The 12057-nt window shown below is 37.6% G+C and overlaps 2 non-coding genes across 2 annotated transcripts; one reads left to right on the top strand and one right to left on the bottom strand.

Moving 5' to 3' along the window:
• The first annotated feature begins 5122 nt into the window (after positions 1–5122).
• LOC148577260 (small nucleolar RNA R71) lies at positions 5123–5230 on the top strand. Its single transcript, XR_015903091.1, has one exon. It is a non-coding gene; the product is annotated as a small nucleolar RNA R71 (small nucleolar RNA).
• Positions 5231–9550: 4320 nt separating this feature from the next.
• LOC148577261 (small nucleolar RNA R71) lies at positions 9551–9659 on the bottom strand. Its single transcript, XR_015903937.1, has one exon. It is a non-coding gene; the product is annotated as a small nucleolar RNA R71 (small nucleolar RNA).
• Positions 9660–12057: the final 2398 nt, after the last annotated feature.

Consider the following 12057-nt stretch of genomic DNA (forward strand, 5'->3'; position numbering starts at 1 on the left):
TAGCTCTAGAAAATCCACTTTGAGTGCAAGGAGGTCAGAATCCAACAGCATCTGCAGTCCTTCTTCAACCTCTGAATCTGATTTTTGCTCAAGTCCCTCAATTTTAGCCAGAAATTACCTGAAATCATAGAAAAATATAGAAACTCATAGTAAAGTCCAGTAATGTGATTTTTATTTAAAAACTAATAAAAATATATTAAAAACTAATCAAATCATACTAAAAACTATGTAAAAATAATTCCAAAAAGCGTATAAATTATCTGCTCATCAAAACACCAAACTTAAATTGTTGCTTGTCCCCAAGAAACTGAAAATCAAATAGGATAAAAAGAAGAGAATATACTATAAATTCCAAAATGTCAATAAAACTTAGCTCCAATCAGATGAGCGGGACTAGTAGCTTTTTGCCTCTTGAATAGTTTTGGTATCTCACTTTATCCATTGAAGTTCAGAATGATTGGCATCTATAGGAACTTAGATTTCAGATAGTGTTATTGATTCTCCTAGTTCAGTATGTTGATTCTTGAACATAGCTACTTTATGAGTCTTGGCCGTGGCCCTAAGCACTCTGTTTTCCAGTATTACCACCGGATACATACATGCCACAGACACATAACTGGGTGAACCTTTTCAGATTGTGACTCAGCTTTACTAAAGTCCCCAATTAGAGGTGTCCAGGGTTCTTAAGCACACTCTTTTTTTGCTTTGGACCTTGACTTTAACCGCTCAGTCTTAAGTTCTCATTTGACACCTTCACGCCACAAGCACATGGTTAGGGACAGCTTGGTTTAGCCGCTTAGGCCAGGATTTTTATTCCCTTAAGCCCTCCTATCCACTGATGCTCAAAGCCTTGGATCCTTTTTATTACCCTTGCCTTTTGGTTTTAAGGGCTATTGGCTTTTTGCTCTTGCCTTTTGGTTTAAAGAGCTTTTGGCTTTTTCTGCTTGTTTTTTCTTTTTCTTTCTTTTCTTTCACCATTTTCCTTTTTTTTCGCAAGCTTTGGTATTCACTGCTTTTTCTTGCTTCAAGAATCAATTTTTATGATTTTTCAAATTATCAATAACATTTCTCCTTTTTCATCATTCTTTCAAGAGCCTACATATTTAACATTCATAAACAACAATATCAAAAGACATATACACTGTTCAAGCATTCATTCAGGAAACAAAAAGTATTGTCACCACATCAAAATAATTAAACTAGTTTCAAGGATGAATTCAAAACCCTTTACTTGTTGTTCTTTTGTTTTTAGAACAGTTTTCAATTAAGAGAGGTGATGGATTCATAGGACATTCATAGCTTTAAGACATCGACACTTAGACACTAATGATCATATAGTATAGACACAAACATAAATAAACATGAAGCATAATAAACAAAAAATAGGAAAATAAGAACAAGGAGATTAAGGAACGGGTCCACCTTAGTGAGGGTGGCGTCTTCCTCTTCTTGAAGAACCAATGGTGCTCTTGAGCTCCTCTGTGTCTCTTCCTTGTCTTTGTTGCTCCTCCCTCATAGCTCTTTGATCTTCTCTAATCTCATGGAGAATGATGGAGTGCTCTTGCTGTTCCACCCTTAGTTGTCCCATGCTGGAACTTAATTCTCCTAGGGAGGTGTTGATTTGCTCCCAATAGTTTTGTGGAGGAAAGTGCATCCCATGAGGTATCTCAGGGATTTCATGGTGAGGAATTTCTTCATGCTCTTGTTGATGTCCATGATCTCTTGTTTTCTCCATCCTTTTCTTAGTGATGGGCTTGTCCTCTTCAATGAGGATGTCTCCCTCTATGTCAATTCCAGCCGAATTACAGAGGTGGCAGATGAGGTGAGGAAAGGCTAACCTTACCAAAGTAGAGGACTTGTCAGCCACCTTGTAGAGTTCTTGAGGTATAATCTCATGAACTTCTACTTCCTCCCCAATCATGATACTATGGATCATGATGGCCCGGTATATAGTAACTTTAGACCGGTTGCTAGTAGAAATGATTGAGCGTTGAATAAACTCCAACCATCCTCTAGCTACAGGCTTAAGGTCCAGTATTCTCAATTGAACCGACTTGCCTCTTGAGTCAACTTTCTATTGAGCTCCTTCCAAACATATGTTCATGAGGACTTGGTCCAACCTTTGATCAAAGTTGACCCTTCTAGTGTAGGGGCGTGCATTTTTTTCCATCATTGGCAAGTAAAACACCAGCCTTACATTTTTCGGACTGAAATCTAAGTATTTCCCCCGAACCATTGTAAGCCAATGCTTTGGATTCGGGTTCACACTTTGATCATGGTTTCTAGTGATCCATGCGTTTGCATAGAACTCTTGAACCATTAAGATCCCGACTTGTAGAATGGGGTTGGTGAGAATTTCCCAACATCTTCTTCGGATCTCATGTCGGATCTCCGGATACTCATTCTTTTTGAGCTTAAAAGGAACCTCAGGGATCACTTTCTTCTTGGCCACAACTTCATAGAAGTGGTCTTGATGGACCTTTGAGATGAATCTCTCCATCTCCCACGACTCAGAGGTGAAAGCAATTGCCTTCCCTTTCCTCTTTCTTGAGATTTCTCTGGCCTTAGGTGCCATTAATGGTTATGGAAAAACAAAAAGCTATGCTTTTACCACACCAAACTTAAAATGTTTTCTCGTCCCCAAGCAAAAGAAGAAAGAAAGAAAGAGAAGAAGAAGAAAAATGGAGGAGAGGGAGAGAGGTGTGTATTCGGCCAAGGGGAAGAAGAAAGGGTTGTGTTGTGTGAAAATGAAGAATGAAAGAGGGGTTTATATAGGAGTGCGGGAAGGTTTAGGGTTCGGCCATTAGGGTTGGGTTTGAGAGGGAAAAGGGTTTGAATTTTAGAGGTAGGTAGGGTTTTGGGAAAGAGAGGATGGATGTGAGTGTTGAAGAGGTGATGGGGAAGAGCGATTGAGGTGATTGGTGATGGGTATTTGTGGAAAAGAGTTATGAAAAGGTGTAAAGAGGAGAGAAGAAAATGTGGGGATCCTGTGGAGTCCACAGATCCTGAGGGGTCAAGGACTTAATATCACTGCTCCAATTAGGCATGTAAAACTCCCTTAGCATGCATGTCTGGCGTTAAACGCCAGCTTGCTGCTTGTTTTTGGCGTTAAACACCCAAAAGTAGCCTGTTTCTGGCATTTAACGCCACATCCATGCTCTGTTCTGGCGTTAAACGCCAGTCTGTTGCTTGTTTCTGGCATTTAACACCAGCTTGATGCTTCTTTCTGGCGTTAAACGCCAGTTTGATGCTTCTTACTGGCATTTAAACGCCAGTAAGTTCTTCCTCCAGGGTGAGCTATTTTTAAAGCTGTTTTTCATTCTGTTTTTGATTTTTCAGTAGTTTTTGTGACTCCACATGATCATCAACCTAAAAAAAAATAAAATAAAATAAAATAGATATAATTAAATAACATTGGGTTGCCTCCCAACAAGCGCTTCTTTAATGTCAATAGCTTGACAGTAAGCTCTCATGGAGCCTCATAGATATTCAGAGCATTGTTGGAACCTCCCAACACCAAACTTCGAGTTTGAATATGGGGGTTCAACACCAAACTTAGAGTTTGGTTGTGGCCTCCCAACACCAAACTTAGAGTTTTACTGTGGGGGCTTTGGTTGACTCTGTAGTGAGAGAAGCTTTTCATGCTTACTCTCCATGGTTACAGAAGGAGATCCTTGAGTTTTAAACACATGGTTGTCCTCATTCAGTTGAAGGACCAACTCTCCTCTGTCCACATCAATCACAGCTCTTACTGTGGCTAGGAAGGGTCTTCCAAGGATGATGGATTCATCCTCCTCCTTCCCAGTGTCTAGGATTATGAAATCAGTAGGGATGTAAAGGCCTTCAACCTTTACTAACACGTCCGTTGTCCATAAGCTTGCACCTCAAAGATCCCACGTTTCTCCATTACAGAGAGTGGCATTAAGTTTATTCCTGACCCCAGGTCACATAGAGCCTTCTCAAAGGTCATGGTGCCTATGTTACAGGGAATTAGGAATTTACCAGGATCCTGTTTCTTTTGAGGTAATTTCTACCTATCCAATGCATTTAGTTTATTAGTGAGCAAGGGAGGTTCATCTTCCTAAGTCTCATTACCAAATAGCTTGGCATTCAACTTCATGATTGCACCAAGGTATTTAGCAACTTACTCTTCAGTAATGTCTTAATCCTTTTCAGAGGAAGAATACTCATCAGAGCTCATGAAGGGCAGAAGGAGGTTCAATGGAATCTCTATGGTCTCTAGATGAGCCTCAGATTCCTTTGGTTCCTCAAAGGGAAACTCCTTATTGGTCACTGAGTGTCCCAAGAGGACTTCCTCACTAGGATTCACGTCCTCGTCCTCCATTTTGGGTTTGGCCTCACCAAGTAAGGTGATGGCCTTGCACTCTCTTTTTGGATTCTCTTCTGTATTGCTTGGGAGAGTACTAGGAGGAGTTTCAGTAACTCTTTTACTTAGCTGGCCCACTTGTGCCTCCAAATTTCTAATGGAGGACCTTGTTTCATTCATGAAACTTAAGGTGGCCTTAGATAGGTCAGAGACTATATTTGCTAAGCTAGATGGACTCTACTCAGAATTCTCTGTCTGTTGCTGAGTGGATGATGGAAAAGGTTTGCTATTGCTGAACCTGTTTCTTCCACCATTATTAAAGCCTTGTTGAGGCTTTTGTTGATCCTTCCATGAGAAATTTGGATGATTTCTCCATGAGGGACTATAGGTATTCCCATAGGGTTCCCCCATGTAATTCACCTCTGCTATTGTAGGGTTCTCAGGATCATAAGCTTCTTCTTCAGAAGATGCCTCTTAAGTACTGTTGGATGCAGCTTGCAATCCATTCAGACTCTGAGAAATCATATTGACTAGTTGAGTCAATATTTTATTCTGAGCCAATATGGCATTCAGAGTATCAATTTCAAGAACTTCCTTCCTCTGAGGCGTCCCATTACTCACAAGATTCCTTTCAGAAGTGTACATGAATTGGTTATTTGCAACCATGTCAATGAGTTTCTGAGATTCTGCAGGCATTTTCTTTAGGTGAATGGATCCACCTACAGAATGGTCCAATGACATCTTTGATAATTCAGACAGACCATCATAGAATATATCCAGGATGGTCCATTCTGAAAGCATGTCAGAAGGACACTTTTTGGTCAGTTGCTTATATCTCTCCCAAGCTTCATAGAGGGATTCACCTTCTTTCTGTTTGAAGGTTTGAACATCCACTCTAAGCTTATTAAGCTTTTGAGGAGAAAAGAACTTGGCTAAGAAAGCCGTGACCAACTTATCCCAAGAGTTCAGGCTATCTTTAGGTTGAGAGTCCAACCATATTCTAGCTCTGTCTCTTACAGCAAACGGGAAAAGCATAAGCCTCTAGACCTCGGGATCAACCCCATTGGTCTTAACAGTATCACAGATTTGCAAGAATTCAGTTAAGAACTGAAAAGGATCTTCTGATGGAAGTCCATGAAACTTGTAATTCTGTTGCATCAGAGAAACTAATTGAGGCTTTAGCTCAAAATTGTTTGCTCCAATGGCATGGATTGAGATGCTTCTTCCATTCAAGTTGGAATTTGGTGCAGTAAAGTCACCAAGCATCTTCCTTGCATTGTTATTATTTTTGGCCATGTCTCCTTCTTTTTCAAAAATTTCTGTCAGATTTTCTCCAGAGAGTTATGCTTTAGCTTCCCTTAGCTTCCTCTACAGAGTCCTTTCAGGTTCAGGATCTGCTTCAACAAGAATGTTCTTATCCTTGTTCCTGCTCATATGAAAAAGAAGAAAACAGAAAAGAAAATATAGAATCCTCTATGTCACAGTATAGAGATTCCTTTATGTGAGTAGAAGAAGAAAATAAATTCGAACACAGAAAGAGGGAGTGGGTTCAAATTTTTAAGAAAGAGAAGTGTTAGTAGATAAATAAATAATTAGAAGGGGGTGAGAGAGAAGAATTTTCGAAAATAATTGAAAAGAAAAGAAAAATATTTTTGTTTTTAATTTAAATTTAAAGTTGAAATTCGAAAATTTAAAAAGAAAAACAAAATTAAATCAAATTAAAAATTAAAACAAATAGTTAATTAAAAAGGTATTTTGAAAAAGAGGAAGGTGATTTTCGAAAATTAGAGAGAGAGAATTAGTTAGGTAGTTTTGAAAAAGATAAGAATTAAACAAAAAGATAAGATTAATTGAAAAATATTTGAAAATCAATTTTGAAAAGATAAGAGGTTATAAGAGATTTTGAAATTGATTTTGAAAAAGATGTGATTGAAACTTATTTTGAGAAAGATTTGAAAAAGAAATTTAAAAAGATTTGATTTTGAAAATTAAAGTTGATTGCTTGACTAACAAGAAACAACAAGATATGATTTTAAAATTTAAAGATTGAACCTTTCTTAATAGGCAAGTAACAAACTTTTTTGAATCAATCACATTAATTGTTAGTAAAGATTTTGAAATTATAAAACAAAATAAGAAAAAGATTTTGAAAATCAAAATTTAAAATTTTTGAAAATATGAAAGAAAAAATGAAAAAGATTTAATTTTTGAAAAAGATTTGAAAAAGATAGAATTTTTAAATTGAAAATTTGATTTGACTCATAAGAAACACTTAAATTTAGAAACTTTTTGAAAAAGTCAACTCAAATTTTCGAAAGTTTATGAGAGAAAATGGGAAAGATATTTTTTTGATTTTTTAATTTTAATGAAGAAAGAGAAAAACATAAAATTGATGCAAAACATAAAAATTTTGGATTAAAATAAAAGATGCATGCAAGAACACTATGAGTGTCAAGATAAACACAAGAACACTTTGAATGTCAAGATGAGCACCAAGAACTTATTTTTTAAAATTCTTGAGAAAAGAAAAACATGCAAGACACCAAACTTAGAAATTTTCAATGTTGAGACATTGATAATTCAAAAATGCATATGAGAAACAAGAAAAGACACCAAACAAGAAATTTTAAAGATCAAACAAGAAGACTTACCAAGAACAACTTGAAGATCATGAAGAATGCAATGCATGGATTTTCGAAAAATGCAAGAAAGAGATAAACATGCAATTGACACCAAACTTAAAAACCGACACAAGACTTAAACAAGAAACATCAAATTATTTTTGATTTTATGATTTTATTAATTTTTCATTTTGGTTTTTTCGAAAATTAATTGGAAAAAGAAAATTAAGGATTTCAAAATTTCTAATTAAAATTCCAGGAATCATGCAATGTTAGTCTAAAGCTCCAGTCCAGGAATTAGACATGGCTTACTAGCCAGCCAAGCTTTCAGTGAAAACTCCAGTCCAAAACACTAGACATGGCCAACGGCCAGCCAAGCATCAACAGATACAAATCAGACATACAACAGCTGAATTGCTGAAGAAGACAAAGAAGCTCTTCTCTTAAGGATAAGTGAAACCTCGGTCCAAAAGATTAGACATGGCTTAACAGCCAGCCAGGATTCAATATATCTCTTGAAACTCTAGAATTCATTCTTAAAAATTCTGAAGCCATAGAATAATTTATTTTATTTTATTTTTTAAATTTTTTGAAAATTAAAAATAATAAAAACAAAAAGCTTAAAGTTAAAATAAAATTACCTAATCTGAGCAACAAGATGAACCATCAGTTGTCCAAACTCGAACAATCCTCGGCAACGGCGCCAAAAACTTGGTGCAGAAAATTGTGATCCTTAACAACGGCGCCAAAAACTTGGTGCTCGGAATGTAATTCACACACTTTGTCACAACTTCGCACAACTAACCAGCAAGTGCACTGGATCGTCTAAGTAATAAACCTTACGTGAGTAAGGGTCGATCCCACGGAGATTGTCGGCTTGAAGCAAGCTATGGTCACCTTGTAAATCTTAGTTAGGCGGATTCAAATGGTTATAGAGTTTTAATAATTAAAAGATAAATAAAATGTAAAATGGGATAGAGATATTTATGTAAGTCATTGGTGAGAATTTCAAATAAGCGTATAGAGATGCTTTCGTTCCTCCTGTACCTCTACTTTCCTGCTGTCTTCATCCAATCATTCCCACTCCTTTCTATGGCAAGCTTTGTGTAGAGCATCACCATTGTCAATGGCTACTTCCCATTCTCTCAGTGAAAATGGTCCAAGATGCGCTGTCACCGCACGGCTATTCATCTGTCGGTTCTCGATCATACTGGAATAGGATTCAGTAATCCTTTTGCGTTTGTCACTACGCCCAGCACTCGCGAGTATGAAGCTCGTCACAGCCATCCCTTCTCGGATCCTACTCGGAATACCACAGACAAGGTTTAGACTTTCCGGACCTCAAGAATGGTCGCCAATAGTTCTAGCCTATACCACGAAGACTCTGATCTCATGATCAGAAGGCTAAGAGATACACATTCAATCTTTCTTAGCATGTAGAACGGAAGTGTTTGTCAGGCACGCGTTCATAAGTGAGAATGATGATGAGCGTCACATAATCATCACATTCATCATGTTCTTGTGTGCGAATGGATATTTTAGAGAAGAAATAGACTTGAATTGAATAGAAAAACAATAGTACTTTGCATTACTTCATGAGGAACAGCAGAGCTCCACACCTTAATCTATGGTGTGTAGAAACTCTACTGTTGAAAATACATAAGTGATGAATGTTCAGGCACGGCCGTGAGGCCAGCCTCCTAAACGCATACAATGATCTAAATATGGTCAAAAGATTTTTTTTTTAACATGATAGTAAAAAGTTCTATTTATACTAAACTAGTTACTTGGGTTACAGAAATGAGTAAATGATGCAGAAATCCACTTCCGGGCCCACTTGGTGTGTGCTTGGGCTGAGCGTTGAAGCTTTCACGTGCAGAGGTCTTTCTTGGAGTTAAACGCCAGTTTGTAACCTGTTTCTGGTGTTTAACTCTGCTTTGCAACCTGTTTCTGGCGTTTAAGTCTAGAATAGGGCAGAGAGCTGGCGTTGGACGCCAGTTTGCGTCATCTAAACGCGGGAAAAGTTTGGACTATTGTATATTCCTAGAAAGCCCTAGATGTCTACTTTCCAACGCAATTGAGAGCGCACCATTGGAACTCCTGTAGCTCCAGAAAATCCACTTTAAGTGCAGGGAGGTCAGAATCCAACAGCATCTGCAGTCCTTCTTCAACCTCTGAATCTGATTTTTGCTCAAGTCCCTCAATTTCAGCCAGAAATTACCTGAAATCACAGAAAAAAATACAAACTCATAGTAAAGTCCAGAAATGTGATTTTTATTTAAAAAATAATAAAAATATATTAAAAACTAATCAAATCATACTAAAAACTATGTAAAAAGAATGCCAAAAGCGTATAAATTATCCGCTCATCAGACTTCCACGGGAAGATCCACATCTGTTCTTAGCTGAATTCTTGCAACTTTGTGATATTGTTAAGACCAATGGAGTGGATATTGAGGTCTACAGACTTATGCTCTTTCCCTTTGCTATAAGAGACAGAGTTAAGATATGGTTGGATTCTCAACCAAAAGAGAGTCTAGACTCTTAGGAAAAGCTGGTCAATGCTTTCTTGGCTAAATTTTTTCCTCCTCAAAAGATGAGCAAAATCAGAGTGGAAGTTCAAACCTTCAGTCAAAAAGAAGGTGAATCCCTCTATGAAGCTTGAGAAAGATACAAGCAACTAATCAAGAGGTGTCCTCCTGACATGCTCTCAGAATAGTCTATCATAGGAATTTTCTATGATAGTTTGTCTGAGATGTCCAAAATATCATTGGACAGATCTGCAGCTAGATCACTCCACTTAAAGAAAATGCATGCAGAAGCAAGAGAACTCATTAAGATGGTTGCAAACAACTAATTCATGTACTCTTCTGAAAGAAATCTTGTGAACAATGGGGTCTCTCAGAAGAAACAGTTCTTAAAGTTGATACTCTAAATGCCATAATGGCTTAGAATAAGATCTTGACCCAGCAGGGCAATATGATCTCTCAGCATTTGACTGGAATGCAAGCTGCAGCTGGCAGCACTCAGGAAATGATGGCGGATATTTTATATGCTTTTTGGCATCAATTTCATATAGTTTTTAATAGTTTTTATTTAGTTTTTATTGAGTTTGATTAGGTTTTAGTGTTAAAATCACATTTTTAGATTCTACTATGAGTTGTTGTATTTTTGGGCAATTTCAGGTAATTTCTGGCTAAAATTTAGGAGTTGGAGTAGAAGTTTGATTCAAGGACAAAGAAAGCACTACAGATGCTATCTAAATCTAACCTTCCTGCATTCGGAAGAGATTTTCTGGAGCTACAAAAGTCCAAATGGAGTGCTCTCAACGACTATGGAAAGCTGACTTCTAGAGCTTTCCAGCAATATATAATTGTCCATACTTTGCTTCGGATTAGAAGGTCCAAAACTGGCATCCAACGCCAGCTTCCTGCCCCCTTCCAAGCGTCCAGCGCCCAAAGAGCAGAGCTCAACATCCAAAAGCCCAGAGAGGACCCTCTAGCTGGTATTCCATGCCCAAGGAGCCTTAAAGCACGTGGATCTTATTAAAGCTCAGCCCAAACACTCACCAAGTGGGTCTCAAAAGTGGATTTTAGCACTAAATAGACTATTTTACCCTTACTAGTCATTTGTTTAGTATTTAAGGGATTGTATTCATGAGATCTAAGACTTTTTTTACAGAATCTCCAATTTAGGAGAGCATCATTCACATTTTTACTATTGTTCTTACTTCAGTATGAGTTTCTAAACCTCCTAGGTTAAGGGGAGGAGCCCTGCTGAATCCTATGAATTAATAAAATTACTATTTCTTCTTCGATCTGTGTTTGATCTATCTCTAAGATGTATATTTTGATCTTCATTGTGATGAACAGGACGATCTGACAAATCAGCTCTGTTCATCACATTAAGATTAACGTTCCTGACAAACACCCACATCTACTTGGGTTCGTGTGAATACTTGGCCGGAAAGTACAAATCAACAGCTATGTCTATACATCTCTCAGACGGTTAATCCACGATTTTGTAGGAGACTTCTCGAGACACTAGTTCAGCCGATCTCCGGGGAGATTAAGGTCTTCGTGGTATAGGTTAGAATCCAAAGAGGCAGCTCTGATCCGGAAGATTCGACCTTGTCTGTGGCATTTTGAGTAGGATCACCAAGAGAATGGACTGCTATGCGCTTCACCCTCCGTCAGATTGAATGACCACTGACAATGGCTGATAAACCACTATTTTATGGTTTATCTTGTGCTCAATTGAGTGGTTTTTATCAAGTCTTTGCACACTTATTCATACTAATTGTATGGTTTTACATTTTCCTTCCTAATTCTGTGCTATGATTGAAAACATGCTTCTTTGGCCTTAAAATTGCTAATTATTAATCCTCTCTTATTACCATTTGATGCCTTGATATGTGTGTTAAGTGATTTCAGGGTTTATAGGGTAGGAATGGCTTAGAGGATGGAAAAGAAGCATGCAAAAGTGGAAGGAATACAAGAAATTAAAGGAATTGCTAAAGCTGTCTAGCCTAACCTCTTCGTACTAAATCAACCATAACTTGAGCTACAAAAGTCCAAATGAGGCGGTTTCAGTTGCATTAGAAATTTAACATCCGGGGCTTTGAAACGATATATAATTTGACATAGTTGCCATGCTGTTAGGCAATTGATGAGCGGATAATTTATATGCTTTTTGGCATTGTTTTTACATAGTTTTCAGTATGATTTAGTTAGTTTTTAGTATACTTTTATTAGTTTTTAAATAAAAATCACATTTCTGGACTTTACTACGTGTTTGTGTATTTTTTTGTGATTTCAGGTAATTTCTGGCTGAAATTGAGGGACTTGAGCAAAAATCAGATTCAGAGGTTGAAGAAGGACTGCAGATGCTGTTGGATTCTGACCTCCCTGCACTCAAAGTGGATTTTCTGGAGCTACAGAAGTCCAAATGGCGCGCTCTCAATTGCGTTGGAAAGTAGACATCCAGGGCTTTCCATCAATATATAATAGTCCATACTTTTCCCGAGTTTAGATGACGCAAACTGGCGTTCAACGCCAGCTCTCTGCCCTATTCTGGAGTTAAACGCCAGAAACAGGTTGCAAAGCAGAG

This window comes from Arachis ipaensis, chromosome B1 (genome assembly GCF_059453495.1).
Source record: "Arachis ipaensis isolate K30076 ecotype BB chromosome B1, ASM5945349v1, whole genome shotgun sequence".
NCBI classification, from domain to species: domain Eukaryota; kingdom Viridiplantae; phylum Streptophyta; class Magnoliopsida; order Fabales; family Fabaceae; genus Arachis; species Arachis ipaensis.